Raw genomic sequence first — 16700 nt, forward strand, 5'->3', positions numbered from 1 at the left:
TAGAAAGTGAGGTGCTTTGACACTTCCTGGCTAGCAACCTGTCTTGAATTCCTGCACTCATTTCTAGTCCATGGTTCAGTCTGACTCAACCCACTTTAGTCCCTGATGTTTCTGAATCTGTTGCTCATAGATAGACTTGCTTTAAAAAGTATTCTGAAATGCTATTTGCAGTATCCCCAACCCTCAAAGTTAAAATGTCATGAGACATGAGATTTTTTTTTTTTAAAGGTTATATTGTCTGTTCGGTCTCTGATTTCTGAACTATCTTTGTCCACCCTCAATGTATGTGTGTGACAAATTATTAGTGTTGCCAACTCCCAAATGTATAGAGTACAGTGATTCTGCAGCCTGCCTTATGATGTGGAGCTTCCACCTTCTCTCCAAACTCCATAATTCTCATTAATTAGTGCTGTGTCTGTCCCCCACTGGCCCAGCAATTAATTATGCAACCCTCACATCAATACTGCTCCCTAGCCCTCACATCTCTTGTCCTTGCCAACCTTGCCTCTGCTCGTCCTGCAGCCTCAGGAGTTCATTACTCCCCGCTCCCAGACCTGCAATAGGGTCCCCTTTCCCCCCTTTCTAGGCCTGGGGTGGGGCAGTTCCAGTGGGTCTTCACCCACCTCTCCCCAGGCCTGGATAGAGAGGGGAGAAGGAGCAGAGACCAGACCCACCTATTGTTCACAGGAGGAAAGAGGAAGTGGAGCCACCCTGAGCTGCATGGCTCTTCCTGTGCTCTCCTCCCCACTTCTCTCCTGGGAGAATGGTGTCGGCTGCTACTTCCTCTCCCTCCTACCCAACCCGCCCACCCCAAAAACCTATCTGGCTCCTGACTGGAAGAGGTGTGAGAGCTCTGTCTATCTTCTGCAGCAGCAATTGGCTGCTCTTCTCCAGGAAGCAGGAAAGCTAGAGGGGGTTTTCCTCCAGGCAGGGCTGAAATTCAGCAGAGGGCTGAAGCTTCTCATGTCATCTCCAGACTGTGTCTCCAGCCCTGCCAAAGTCACGTTAGTTGTGAAGAAAGCCCACTAGTTGGCAACACTTAGCATTGACAATAGAAGTCAGAACTAAAACACTGCAAAGTTTCCATCCTGCTTTAACACTAGTATAGGAATCAAATAATGGCAGCGTTTCATTGTTTATCCCTCTGATCATTACTTTGGTATTACAGCAGAATAGAAATTGGTTTATATAATCTGTCAAAGGGAAAAAACCCTGGCTACTGTGTCATGATTAATGTCACTTCCCAGCTTTATTTACAAATAAACTTTAGTTTGTTTCTGATAAGAAATGCTGCTTTTGACCTTTTGAACCATTTGGCTAAACAAAGTAGGTGAACTTGTTCTGTTTTGTTTTTTTTAAGTAACCTAATATTTTTCAATAATCAACCAATTATATAAAACATATTCTGCTATACTTAAAGCAATAGCTGAGTTTTAAGCTGGTAGAGCCAGGTGCAAATTCTCTGCTCTGCAATCATAAGGCTTTTAAAGGTCACATCGCTAAAAATTATCCTTCTCAGCATAATGGCCACAAGAAAATGCAAGTAGTGCTAAAAGAGGTTGGCGACGAGAAGATGAGCTGAGGACAGGAGCCTGAGGAGAAAAGGTTGATGACTATGGCCATGATGGAATGCATAAGGAATAAATATTGCAAGAAAATATTTAAATCTAAGCTGCCCAATACAATCAAAGGGTTCTTTTCCAACAAACTCCAAAACCTTATGCCCTGATCTTGCAAAGATTTATACATCTTATCTCCAGGCACATGAACAGCTCAACTGAAGATAGTATCTTGTGCATAAAAGTAAGCACAATACATAACCTTTTGCAGGCCTGGAATCTAATTTGATATTCTACACCTCCACTTGCAGAGACATATCCTGCTCCAAGCCATACTGGCATAATAGTAATATAATTCACAACAAAAGTGTTGCTGCAGATTTACAACCATGTAACTGAGAGAAGACTCTATCCCTGATTATTTTTTTAAGTTCTTACATCTAGTACATTAGTAATTTGACAATGGTCATTATTTGCAAGATCTAGGATTATTCAGTACCTCTGATAATCAGGCAAGTCTAGCTAGATGCCTAAATGGCTTGAGAAGCCTAACTAATTAGGCATCTAGGTTTGAACATTTTGAATTTTGGCCTTGGTTTTTAAAATTATTTTTGTTCTCTTTTTCAGGCTAATTCCATTTAATTTCATACAGCCGTTAACAGTTATCCAGGATAGTCTTTGTTCTTCCCACTATCAGTGTCACTATGATTGGTTTTTAAGGAATCCGTTTCCAGTTCTAACTCAAGCCAAGATACTTCCATGGATGCCAATTTCATCTGAAAGAGAATTACGTATTTCAGTAGCGATCAAGTCTGAGTCTGGACTGTTGAGATCATCACAATGAGGCCGTTCACCATTAGAGCTATTTCCTTCCAGATGTTCCATCCGGTTACCTGCAAGTACCTGTCTGTAATGTGTGGAAAGAAAAAAATGAGTTGGTATAGAGGACTTCAATTTGGTAGGCATGCTGCAGGTTTCATATAAATATCATTAGAGTTTCTAAAAATTATATTCTAAAACAATTAATTCTAAATTAATTCTAAAACAATTAATTCTAAAATTATTCTAAAACAAAAGATATTTCACCCAACATGAGGTAACTCTGTTTGGACCTCATGATGGATAAAGATGAATTAATTATTGGACTGGACTGGAGTAGTGAATAGGAGTGTGTGTGTGGGGGGGGTGGGGAATGATTTTACCTCTATATATGGCATTGGCAATGCTGATACTGGAATACTGCATACAGTTCTGGTATCCGCATTTTAAAAAAACATTGAAAAATTGGAGAGGGTGCAGAAAAAAGTCACCAAAAATTATTCAAGGGCAGGAAAAAATGCTTTATAGTGAAAGACTTATGGAGCATCAGCCCCATCTGCTTACCAAAAAGATTGAGAGGTGCATTGTTTACAGTGTATAAATACCTTTGCAGGGAGAAAATACCTGTTACTAAAGGACTCTTTAATCTAGCAGAGAAAGGCATAAGACGAAGCTGGCTGGAAGCTGAAGCCAGACAAATTCAAATTAGAAATTAGGCATACATTCTTAATGGTGAGGGGATCACCCACTGGAACAAACTACCAAGGGACCTGATAGATTTGCCATTTTATGATGTTTTAAAATTAAGATGCCTTTCTGGAAGATACACTTTGAGCGAACCACAAATTGTGCTTTAGTCAAAAGTGTTATTGGACTCAATATAGGGCTAACTGGATGAGATGTAATGGCCTGTGATATACAGGCGGTCAGACTAGATGATCTAATAGCCAGCTATACCAGTCCAGGGTTTCCTAGAGTTTGTGGCCAGAAGGAACTAAGTGATTTCAATGTTACTAGCTATATTATGCATAATTCCACAGAAACATTTTTCTCAGCCTGCTACTCATGTGAAAAAATAAAATAGAAAAAATTATAGCAAGGAATCTGGATTCAGAGTATGTTTCTACTCAGCAGAATATTTATATTTCAGTTACCATTATTGTCTTGTGCCGAAGGATGGAAAGGACTGAAAATATTAGAAACCAAGCATTATATCCTTATTAGACCTCAAAACTTAGTACACTTCTCTAGGAAGTCCAAACCCTTCCTTTCCACACACTATACCTTGATTGTTGTAAAGTCAGAAGCACTGATTACACACTAATAAGTTTTAATAATATCTTAATATACCAAGGAAGGACCATGCATTGGTTTAGAGCAGGAAGGAGAAATACTATAGCAAGAGCTGTATTTTTATCATTGCAGACTTTGGGGGAAACCTCATATTATTCACAGCAAAAGTTTTCAAAAATCATGGCAGGCTGTGATCCTGCAACTGACACCCAAGGGACTGCTGCTGCATTGGGCGAGCCCAGCTGAAGTTGGACTACACACGTGCTGTTAATTGCAGCATCAGGACCTTAGTATTTAAAAATAGTGAAATAGTCCATGAGACTTTAGTAATAAAAGTTCTTCTTCGAGTGATTGCTCATGTCCATTCCAGTACAGCTGAATTCATGCCACCGTGCATGGTTCCCGGAACTTTTTTCCCCTTAGCAGATCCCGTAGGGCTGGCTTTGTTGCCCCCTGGAGTTTTAAGCCGTGTGCCTCCTGCGGGAAGGCTTTCCTGCTCAGCGACCCCCCCCACGACCACTGCCTTAAGTGCTTGGGGGAAGAGCACAGACGAGAAAAATGTAAGATCTGCAGGGCTTTTAAACCAAGGACCCAAAAGGACTGAGAAATTTGGTTGAAAGCCATGCTAATGGAGGCAGCACTCCACCCGGCCTCTGAGCCACCCCAATTCACCTTGGTGCTGAGCGAGTCCTCGGTACAGAGCACATCCCTGGCACCGACATCGACACGGCGTCGAGAGGCATCCTCGGTGCTGAGGAAGAAGAAGCAGCAGCGCACAGAGCACGGACACTCCCCTGCGCCGCCGGTACGGGCAGGGTCAAGTGCAGAGATGCACCAGCCATGGCCAGTTGAATCCTCTCCGGTGTCTGCATCTCCGAGCAGGGAGCATCCCCCGACTTCAGGGAGTGCCCCTGCCGACGCCATCGACACCGGAGGCTTTTCAGGCGGCAAGAGCCCTTCTGGCCTTGCCTACGCCACCTCCGTCCCCCCCTTCGCCGAGGGAGAAGGGGCTGGTGTCCCAGGGCAAACCTGCATTGGGGCCCCCCGAACAATGGTGGAGACCCCCCGACAGGGGTGGGAAGGTCTCCCGCCGGGCCGTCATTGGGGGTGGAGCAGGAACGCTCCCTTAACAGTCGCTCCGAGTATACCTCGTCAAGCCAGGCCCCCCCCCCCCCCCCCGGCACCGAAGTCAGTCCCCGACACTGGAGGCAGCACAGAGAAGGTGGCACCGCTCAAGGCCCGCTGTGCGGTGTGGGGACAGTTCCAGTTCTCAGTCCCCGGTATCAAGGAGGTTGCCTGCAATGAGGCGGTGCAGAACCTGGTCGCTGTCGGGGAGCCCAGCACTGAGGAGTTTGCCCGCACCAACGTGGTGCAGAACCCGGTCACCCTCAAGAGAAAGCAGAACCCGGTCACTGGAGTCTGGTTTGGCACTGCGAAGTTCCCAGCGGCACTGCTCCTGTTCTCCGAAGGGCAAACGGCACCGAAAGTTGTTGGTGTCGAGATGGTGTTCGATGACTTTGAGAGCTTAGGAGCGCGCCTCCGCTCACTGGCACCAATCGTGGAGACGGAGGCAGTCCTCGTTGTCCTCTACGTCGGAGGCGTCGAGAGGATGGTCCCCGGCATGGAGCGGCACCAAGGGCCGGAGGAGCGCTCAGCACCACCGCTCCAGTGGCTCGGGGTCCCGAAAGGGGGGTAGTCGTTGGGACACTTGTAAGGCCAGCCAACGCCCCCACGAGACACCTCAGCTGGTGCCGCAGCCAACCCCTGGTTGACCACAGGGTCAATGGCTGCAGCAATGGCCTTATTGGGGCCCATGGGGCGTCCAGATAGGACCAGGGCCACAGTCCATTCCATCATTGGGGGTTCAGTCTGCGCCCCCTGCACTGGACAAAGCCCATAGAGACGAGGAATCGGACCTCCACGGGTGCACCTGGTCATCGGGGGGGAGGAGGAGGGGAACAGCCACAGGTCGCACCTTGGCAGTCCTCCTCCTCCTCCCGAGCTGAGGCAGCCTCCAGGGACCACATGGCGCCACTGAGAGATTTCAGGGCACACCAGGAGCTGCTTAAGAGGGTGGCCTCTAACTTACAGCTGGAGGTCAAAGAGTTAGTGGAGGATGAGGATACCCTCTTTAACGTGCTGGGGGCAGAGGCCCCAGCAAGGGTGGCTCTACCAAGTTAACTGAGACTGGTATAGGAAAGTGCTGATTCTGCAAGGTTGTAAGACTGCCAAAATATTACTAAAATATGTAGTAGGTATAAGAGGTACCAAGATACTAACTCTCTGAAATGACACTTTGATGGGTAGAAATGATACATGGAGTGGCGGTGCCCAAATCAGCCAATCAACGGAAAAAGGTGGTATTAGACTACGTCAGGAGGGTGGCAACTACCTACGTGAAAGGGGGCAGACCGAAAGTGTATGTAACAGTGTATAAAAGGGTGTCAGAGGGAATACCGGTGTCCGGTCTAGGGGATAACGGAAAGTCCCGCCGTTGGGCCGAGACCATTGTAACGCCGCCAATATGAAACTGACCCAGAGATACTCTGTAAGTCATTTCTCATTGTGCCGCACGCAATAAACCTGGCTTGGGCGCCTTCGTTACTCAGCTAATCTGTGGTCGTGTCGACTCATTCGATCGTGAGAGCCATCTCAGTTTCCTGGCCAGAGCTGGGACAGCATCTACACAGGGACACACGCACGCAGCCTACACTGATAAATACCGGTGACAGCATCTACCAACACACCGAGTACAACACTGGTGACCCCGACCACTGATCTGGTAAGTAAACGAGCTGTCCTCTGAAAGGAATCGCGATCTAACATGACAGAAAACTGCGAGCTAGGTAATCCCCTTATTCCCTCCCTTCGCATACCCATAGAGTTTGATGAATATTGGACGCATTGGGTAGCAAATAAAGGTGGTCCATATGAGTTTAAGAAACAGAATGGGGAAACATGGACAGGAATATGTAGGTCAATGGCTGAAAGCGTTGCCCTAAAAGAGAATAATAAGAGTAAAAAGTGTAGAGTACTCCAAATAATGGCCATGGCGCTGAGATGGTTAAGGCAGCATGCTATTAAAGTATCAGAGCTAGCAAATACAAAAAAAATAGATCAGATGACAAACGGCTGAATAGTATGCTCGAGCAATTAAAACAGGAAAATCAACATCTACAAACAGCTGTAAAAAATTTACAAAAAAGAGAAGTGCCGTCCCCCATAATAAATTTTGGAGGACAACAGCAGAGTATGAGGGGACAGAAATGGAAAAAGGTGACCCTGGCAAAATTAAAAAATGAACTAGGGGCCACCACATTGCAACCATCACCATACGATAAAAGCCAGGTTCCGGTAAAACTTAAATCGGGACCTAGACTGGTGCCTGTCAGAATGGGAAAAGTAAGTGCACAGGAGGGGGAAGTAGCAAACAATACTTTCACTGGATTGGTAAATCAGATAAAGGAAAAAATGGAACGCTTCACAGAGCACATTAGAGGACAGAAGCTGCGACTTGATCGCAGGGGAATAGATAGAAAAGAATTTCAAAGTGAAAAACTAAGAGTAGGGAATTTAACATCTAAAATTAATGCATTAACACATGGAGTTGCCCAGAAACAGTTAACTACTGCAGGCAAGGGCACTTCTGCAATCCATTTGGCATGCACAGAAAAGCAACAGACGCTGGGGGAACAAATTCAAGTTTTACAAAAGCAGGTAACAACCCCCACTCTCCTCTCAAAGCCAGGATAAAAACCAGGGGTGCGGGTTCTCGACTGCTTTAACCCACCCCCACTCCTCGTTCAAAGCGAAAACCTTCTTTCTTAAATATTTTTACATACCAGTTACGTTTTCCTTTATATCGTCTCTGTTTGCTAAAATCTCTGTTGCTGCCTGTACTTTTAGATACCTTGATAGAGTTAATCTCTCTCTTGGCTCAAGTCTTCCTCCCATCAGAGATTGCTCTTCTCCTACTCTCCCACCTTTGCTCACTTATGGCTTGCTCTTTGTTTTGTAAAAAAAAAAAAAAAATAAGTTAAAAAATATAGTTGTTACAGAAACCACCACTCCTAAAAAGACGAAGCAACTGAAAACTGAACAGAACAAAAACCAAAACAGGTAAAAAACTTTGCTTCGAGAGAGTTAGGAATGTTTCCAAGGGATGCCAGGGAACTCGCCTAAAGATATGGTTGCTAAGCGGCAGAGGTTCCCACCACTGGGTTCCGAGGTGCAGTGTAAATTTCTGTTGCAAAAATGTTGAAGCAGCAGAGATTCATACTGCCCTTCTAATCCTAGTCACTTACTAATATTTAAAACATGGGCATTCCTTGGTCCATATAATACAGTTTTGAAGTAAAGTGAATGGTGGAGAGGAAGTTCATATCATGTTATTTGTCAATTAATACAACAAATTTGATGGGTGGCTTGATGTGAATTTTTTTTTTTAATCAATTCTTATAAAAAACATTTAGATGGAAAGGTAATAACTTATTTATTTAAATGTTTAATTCTTTGGTTTATCTGTCTATTTTCTAATATGTATTGCTTTAATAATTTAGCTCTTAATATCTTGTAAATTAACTGGCGCCATTTGTTTTTAATTGTAAATTTGTCCTGTATGTCATGTATGTTGTCCTGTGTTCTATGTTGTGTGTCACGTAATTTTTTTTTTTTTTTTGTTGCAACAAAAGTCAATTTTATACTTTTTTTCATATAAGTGGTACCACATTATTTTAATGTTAGGATCGGGGTATAACCATCATAATATCAATTTTTCTGCAAACGTCAAAAAGGCCTTATTTATCAATATATGTACATATATATTTTTGTCTCAACAAATAATGCAATTGCAAACAAACCTTTTTTTTTGAAGAAGAAGAAATTATTAGTCATGATTTTATATTCAAAGGAAAAAATGTAAGGGAAAATCTCAACAGTAATGTACAGGTAATACTGGCAAATATCGGTTTTTTGTTTGGGTGTTTATAAACTTGTTTTCACCTTTATTAAATATTGAAATATAGTTATAAGAATGTTATAGTAAAAATGATAAAATGTATAACAATATATATTATGTCTGGTTCTGTTATGGGGATGTTGGAGCTAACCAAACAAATTCAACAGGTTTCCACTTTTGCTTTCCCAAATACAACTAAACATTATAAAAGTTTAATACCCTCAAAGTATTTGCATAGACCTGACTTAACATTAATTTTGATTTAATTCATCTAATTTTAATTCGATTTAATTTCAATTTAACTTTTCTTTTATGCTATGTTGAAGGGAAGTAATGGTTATTAAAATCGGTGCCTCTAAACAGTTAACAAAAGTGGAATTGGTATTACAAGCACAGTAACTCTAAAAACCTTGGGTAAATATTCTGTTACCAACTTTTTTGCTCAAACAGAGAGTATAAGCAGGAAGGGGCAAGTAAGGTGATTGTTAAAAGCCACCATGCCCTAGGAAAACTATTGAGTCAGGAAAATTTGTTTAAAGGCACTGTAAGGGTGGACAAAGCTATTCAATAGATTTTTGCTCTCATGACAGAGAATGTTCAATTAATTGTCCTGAAAGAGCCTGAAATATCTGTTTGGGGTCTAACTATAACAGGTCAGGAACGTATCTGTGAACCCCAAACAAAGTCTAAAGCTCACCCCATTTTTAAAGCAACCCCGATAGACCAAGTGCTGGGAGAAACAATTTGGTTTGTAGATGGAAGCTCATATTATGAAGAAGGTACAGGGGTCACAGGCTTTGCCGAAGTTTGTTTGACAGGGAGCATGCAAGCTGTGTATTCCTTCCAATTTAAATTGACAAAGGGAGGAACTCAAGCAGCAGAAGTATCAGCAGTTGTTGAGGTATTAAAAAGAATGGAAAACAAACAATCTGAAATAGTGATTGGTACTGATTCGGATTGTGTGTATAAAGGCACCACCGTTTATTTGCCATGGTGGGCTACCATGCATTTTGTGGGCACAGATGGATCTAAAATCAAACACAAAGTCCTCTGGCAACAAATGGAGGAGTTGTCAACAAAATTTGAAAAAATCAAAATGATTAAAATAAAATCACATAAGGGAGAAGGACCATTGCAACGAGGAAATGAACAAGCCAATAAATTGGCTAAAGAGGCAGCAATAACTGGCACCCTTTGGGAAATTTTGCCCATGGAGATAACTACCTGGGCACAGATGAAACAAGAACAAGTTAAAACTGAAAAATTACAAATGTTACAAGAGATACAGGGAAAGGATGAGTTAATCCAGCAGTGGATTGTGGAATGTCCTTCTTCTTGGCAAGGAGTTCCTCTCAAAAAAGAAAAGGGCTTGATCGTAGCCAAATCTGATAGTGAATGGGTGTTAGTAATACCTCAGCAGTTTAAAACATTTTCTGTTAAGGTGGATTCATGGCTCTGCTGTGTGGGGGCACCCAAAACTGGAAGAAGCACTGAAAAGTGTTAAAAAGACCCAGACAGGAGTGAAAGGCTTTAAGCACTGCCCTTAGGAATCAGAAGCTTTAAAAAAAAAAAAAGAGAAGCGATTGTTTGTGTTTTGTTTTTATAGATTATGAACCCAAACCTGATCTGGATATGGAGATTGCTGCTTGTGGCGGTTCTAACCCAAGAAGTAATCGGGTTGTTGGACACCAAGAAATTGAACCAGACAGACCTTGTGGTAAAGAATCTCTGACCAGAGATTTCCAACAACCCCTCTGATAGATACACTGACTGCAAGAAGACAAAGTCATCCATATAAAACTGTTGTAAAACTGGTATGCCAATCAAAAGGAAGGCAACACACCATCAAAGTTTCACCATTTCTTATAAAGATGGCATGTGGATGGACTGTTGCAGGAATAAGCCAGACTAAACACGTCCGTGTGGAGAAGATGGGGACAAACCAACAAAAAATTGAAAAGACATTAACATTAACCAAAGACACAGAGGGGGAGTATGCTTGTTGTTGGAAAGTGGATGAGGTTATTAATTGTGACCAAGTTATTGTTTTTATCGTTCCTTCTAGCATCAGATCCAGTAGCAAAAATGTAATATCAGTGGAGAATAAGACCAGGATAATCAGGGACCAAGAACAGGTACTGGACTGACCACAAGTTCTGTCCAATACCCAGCAAGTAATGGAACACCATATAACAGCATTAGAAGAAGAAAATTTGGCCTTGCAATGTAACATTTACCCATACCCTAAAGAAAAAAATAGACGTTTGGATTAATTGGTTTAAAGGAGGGGAAACAGTAATTAGTTACATACCCCTGAAGTTAAATGTTTCTGGTATGACCATGCCAAGACAATGCCCTCCACAGACTAAAGATTGGTTTAATTTAGAATTGGAAATGCAAATACAATTTTGGAAAGGGTCACAAAATCCCTTATGGGAACAAACAAAGAGGAAAAAAAAAAAGAGATTGCAAAAACGATACTGGAAGGCTCAGGTCTTGGCATGTCCATATGGAATTCAGCAGATATTGAAAATCTTAATTTAAAAATAAATAGTATTGTGAGTGGAATAGGAAAGGCAGTGAAAACAGGAGGAGGTATCAGTAGCCTACTGTTGGACCAACATGCAATCACTATTGATAATATGCATCTTATAGCAAGGCTGGTGGCTCTGTGAATGTTATGCCACAATTGACACCAATAACACCAAAAAAGGCTGGGCCCAATTGGTACAAAAGGAATTGGTTAATGAAGTAGTGCAAACAAATGATGTGGTATATGCTTTGGGGTATTCCAATTTCACTATACATGGGTACCCGTGCCCTGGAAGGGAGACAGCATTCTGTGTACCAATAACCAGTACTATCCAAATTGGAACTCATGCTTTTTGGTCCACCAGCAGTGTGAACACTCTTACTGAAATTGTTCCTCCCCCTGGACATATCCAAAACTTATTAATTGAAATGTTCCCTCCAATAGAACATTTGAAATTAGATATACATGATTTGGTGGCAAGAAGTAAGGAATCTCTAGTACCAATAGCCAATCTCATTCAACAACAGATGGATGAGATAGGTAGTGTACAAAGTGCATTACAGACACCTTGGTGGGCAATCCCAGAAGACATTACCCTACACCCAATAGTCCGAACACTCAGTGTATTGTTGATAGTGATATAGGGACTGACAGTCATTGCTTTGGTGGGCATGTGCTGCTATATGCGACACCAAACAAGAAGAGCCATCCTCCAAAATCATGTGGAAAGAGGTATGGAACTCGCTATCAATACTGCCATAACAACATTACCATATCAAATGCAATAAGGTTCATAATCACATATATCATATAGTTCATATATTCATTAGCATAGCAATATTATATCAAATGTAATAAGGTTCATAATCACATATCATATAGTTCATATTTCGTATATTCATGGTTATAGTAATTAATATATCTATTAGAGTATATTTTAACACTAAGTATCAGCACTATAACAACAGCATGAACTACTGAACCCCCCTAAATGGTCTCGGACCTAACATTCCCAGGCCCACCATAAGGGACCAAAAACAACTGGCAATAAAATCTGTCCACCAGTCGTACGAGGGAATGTGCAGACTAAGGGACAGATGGGGCATGAATGTATGGATAGCAACAAAGGAGGTGACCACATAACAGTGTTTAGCCCACTGCGTTACCTTTAAGTCCATGCATTATGCTTTTCCGGGACGATGGGTAAACATCCTCCCCATAAAAAGACAAAAAGCGGGGGAATGTAGTAAGAAGTGAGAGCTTAAGGCCTGTAAAACAGGCTAAGGCCTAAATGGAAAAAGCCGAGTGAAGAGAAGTATAAGGGGTCACTCAAGTTAACTGAGACTGGTATAGGAAAGTGCTGATTCTGCAAGGTTGTAAGACTGCCAAAATATTACTAAAATATGTAGTGGGTATAAGAGGTACCAAGATACTAACTCTCTGAAATGACACTTTGATAGGTAGAAATGATACATGGAGTGGCGGTGCCCAAATCAGCCAATCAATGGAAAAAGGTGGTATTAGACTACGTCAGGAGGGTGGCAACTACCTACGTGAAAGGGGGCAGACCGAAAGTGTATGTAACAGTGTATAAAAGAGGATGTCAGAGGGAATACCGGTGTCCGGTCTAGGGGATAACGGAAAGTCCCGCCGTTGGGCCGAGACCATTGTAACGCCGCCAATATGAAACTGACCCAGAGATACTCTGTAAGTCATTTCTCATTGTGCCGCACGCAATAAACCTCGCTTGGGCGCCTTCGTTACTCAGCTAATCTGTGGTCGTGTCAATTCATTCGATCGTGAGAGCCATCTCAGTTTCCTGCGCAGAGCTGGGACAGCATCTACACAGGGACACACACACGCAGCCTACACTGATAAATACCGGTGACAGCATCTACCAACACACCGAGTACAACAACGCCTAGACATGTTAAGGCCATTCTACGCAGAATGGGCAAGCATCACGTCGGACCGTTGGGTCCTCAGGATAGTCCTTCGGGGCTATGCCCTACAATTTACATCTACCGTCCGCTACAACCCCCCTCCTCCCCGTCCCTCTTCAGGGACCCCTCTCACGAGCAACTCCTCTTGCAGGAGGTGGACACCCTCCTCAACCTAGAAGCAGTGAAAATGGTCCCTCAAGGCAGAAGGGGCAAGAGTTTTATTCGAGGTACTTCCACATCCCCAAGGCGAAGGGGGGTCTGAGACCCTTATTAGACCTGCGTTGTCTAAACAAATACATCAAATGACTCAGGTTTTGCATGGTCTCCCTAGCCTCCATTATCCCTTCCCTGGATCCAGGAGACTGGTATGCTGCCCTCGACCTGAAGGATGCATACTTTCATGTGTCTATCCTCCCCAGCCACAGGAGTTTCCTCTGTTTCATGGTGGCTGGTTCCCATTACCAATTTACAGCCCTACTCTTTAGCCTCTCGTCGGCCCCCAAGGTGTTCACCAAATGCATGGCGGTAGTGGCTGCCCACCTGAGACGAAGAGGTGTGCAAATCTTCCCTTACCTGGATGATTGGCTGATCAGGGGCAGGTCCAGGTCTCATGTGCAGGACAGTGTGACCCTTACTTGCTCTACGTGCAGCAGGCTGGGACTGCTCATAAATGAGCAGAAGTCCACACTACCCCAGTGCAGCGCATAGAATTCATTGGGGGCCACACTGGATGCTTCCCGGGCCAGAGCCTTCCTTCCTCAACCACCGTTCAGGGCAATGGCCTCTATCATCTCCCAGCTGCACCAGTGTCCCACGACAACAGCCAGGCACTGCCTACGGCTGTTGGGCCACATGGCGGCCTGCACATATGTAGTGAATTAGCTCGCCTGAGGCTCAGGCCGTTTCAGGAGTGGTTGGCCTCGGCATATGGGCCGAGCAGACACCCCTTGGACCGGTGGTCACAGTTCCCCCACCAGTCCTAGCCTCCCTAAACTGGCGGACTCCCAGGGCGGTGATGAAGGGCATCCCATTCAGGGAACTGGTCCCGTCGGTCACCCTAATCACCGATGCCTCGGATGTGGGATGGGGAGCCCACATCAGCACCAGCCTAGGCACTCAGAGGCTCTGGGCAGGGGAGGAGAGGCGCCTGCACATCAGTGTAAAGGAGCTCAGAGCCATTTGCCTAGTGTGCAAGGTGTTCTTCCGATTCCTGATAGGCAGGGTGGTACAGGTGCTGACAGACAACACCGCAGCTATGTTTTACATAAACAGACGGGGGGAGCACGCTCCTCGGCCCTCTGCCAGGAAGCTACCCGCCTGTGGGACTTCGCTGTGAGGCACGACTTCCACCTGATTGCCTCTCACCGCCCAGGTGTGAGGAACGATGAGGCGGATCACCTCAGCAGGTCGTTTCTACCTTGCCATGACTGGTCGTTGCACCCGGAGGTTGTGACTTTGATCTTCCAGAACTGAGGTGTTCCCCAACTGGACCTATTCGCGTCGGCCTGGAAGACAAAGTGCCCGAGGTTCTTCTCGCTCTGGGGTTGCGAGGCTGGATCGATATCCAATGCGTTCCTCATCGACTGGACAGGAGCCCTCATGTACGCATTTCCACCCATTCCACTCCTGCCCAAAGTCCTGTTGAAAATCAAGAGAGACAGGGCAGATGTGATACTCATCGCCCGGCCTGGCCGAGACAGCATTGGTTCAGCATGCTGCTGGACCTTTTGATCGCCCCGTCCGTGGACCTCCCGAGACAGCACTACCTTCTCTCCCAGGACCATGGTCGCCTGTTGCACCTGGACCTGGACTCCCTGCACCTCATGGCCTGGAGGCTCTGTAGCTAACGGAGGGAGAGAGAGCCTGCTTGGCGCAGGTCCAGCAAGTCCTGCTGGGCAGCAGGAAACCTTCAAAACAGGTCGTGTATTGGGCTAAGTGGAAGCGGTTTACCTGTTGGGCGGAGTCCCGGGGTATTCCGCCGAGCCTCTCTCCTATTCAGGCGATCCTGGAGTACCTGCTCCAGCTAAAGCTCCAGGGTCTGGCGCTGGCCTCCCTGAGGGTTCACCTGGCAGCCCTTTTGGCCTTCCACCAGCTGCTAGAGGGGAGATCCCTATTCTCCCACCCTGTGTCGGTCAGATTCCTCAAGGGAGTGGAGAAGCTTTATCCGCAGGTCTGTGACCCGGTGCCTCCCTGGGATCTCAACCTGGTCCTCTTGAGACTCACGGGGCTCACCTTTGAACCCATGGTTTCATGCCCCCTACTTGTGCTTTCTTGGAAGGTAGCCTTCCTGGTGGCCATTACCTCAGCTAGGAGGGTCTTCAAGATTAGGGCCTTGACCTTGGAGCCCCCTTATACGGTATTCTATAAGGATAAGGTGCAGTTGAGGCCGCATCCAGCCTTCCTGCCAAGATGCTTTCCCAATTTCCCAAGATATTTCCCAAGATATTTTTCTCCCCATGTTCTTTCCCAAACCGCCTGGTTTGGAGGAGGAGAGGAGATGGCATTCGCTGGATGTGAGACGAGCCCTGGCCTAATACATCGATAGGACAAAGCCATTCCGGAAATCGATACAGCTCTTCGTTGCAGTGGCAGACCGGATGAAAGGATCACCGGTCTCCACCCAGCGCATCGCCTTGTGGATCACATCTTGCATCAAGCTCTGCTACGAGCAGGTGAGGGTGCCGCTTCCAGGAACCATCACAGCGCACTCAATCAGAGCTCAACCCTCGTCTACAGCCTTCCTGGAGAGAGTGCCCCTGCAGGACATCTGCAAAGCTGCCACCTGGTCGTCGGTGCATACTTTCGTGGCCCACTATGCCATCGTCCAACAGGCGAGAGAGAACACTGGATTTGGCAGAGCCGTATTGAGGGCAGCTCACTGGTAATTCTGGCCCACCACCAGAGGTATGGCTTGTTAATCACCGATAGTGGCATGGACATGAGCAATCACTTGAAGAAGAAACAAGGTTACTTACCAGTAACTGATATTCTTTGAGATGTATTGCTCATGTCCATTCCACAACCCTCTCCCCAGTCCCAGCTGCCGGAGTTGGCAGAAAGAAGGGACTGAGGGGGCGTAGGGCCGGCAGTTTGCACGCGGGACTCCAGGGGGCAACAGAGCCAGCCCTATGAGGTCTGCTAAGGGGAAAAATGTTCCGGGAACCGTGCATGGTGGCGTGCACTCACCTATAGTGGAATGGACATGAGCAACACATCTCGCAGAACATCAGTTACTGGTAAGTAACCTTGTTTTTTGTGGTTAATATTAATGGAACCTTATGTCACCTTTTGATGTTCCCTAGTACCACTTTCCTCCTACACAATTCCCTTTCAGTACTGCACCACTCTTTAAAAATATTGTTATTGCAGGTGGTGCTGTCTTACAGGACTGTTTTCCTTAATGTGCAAGTCAGTCTTGGGAAGACGTGTTGCTGTTAACTTTTGTTCTGGATAGAGGGAGCTGTGCAAGGAACACAGGAGTTTCCCTTCATCTCTGATTAGAGTCAATTCTTGAGGCAGAGTTGCCCCCTGGGAACTTGGCTTTGATGTTGGGCTGAAATTCCTGAAAAAAGGATTGTCCTAAAAACTATCTGACC

General features: G+C 45.1%; 1 long non-coding RNA gene across 2 annotated transcripts in view; it reads right to left on the reverse strand.

Annotated features, from left to right (window-relative positions):
- Positions 1–957: 957 nt before the first annotated feature.
- The window catches only part of LOC137164673 (uncharacterized), a 31247-nt gene continuing 15504 nt past the window's right edge, over positions 958–16700 (reverse strand). For both annotated transcript variants that reach the window (XR_010923153.1, XR_010923154.1), the window contains exon 3: positions 958–2466. This is a non-coding gene — a long non-coding RNA (uncharacterized lncRNA). The remainder of the gene's footprint in view (positions 2467–16700) is intronic.

Source organism: Emydura macquarii, unplaced genomic scaffold, assembly GCF_026122565.2.
Source record: "Emydura macquarii macquarii isolate MOO-44397 ecotype Brisbane River unplaced genomic scaffold, CSIRO-AGI_Emac_v2 contig_2681, whole genome shotgun sequence".
NCBI classification, from domain to species: Eukaryota; Metazoa; Chordata; order Testudines; family Chelidae; genus Emydura; species Emydura macquarii.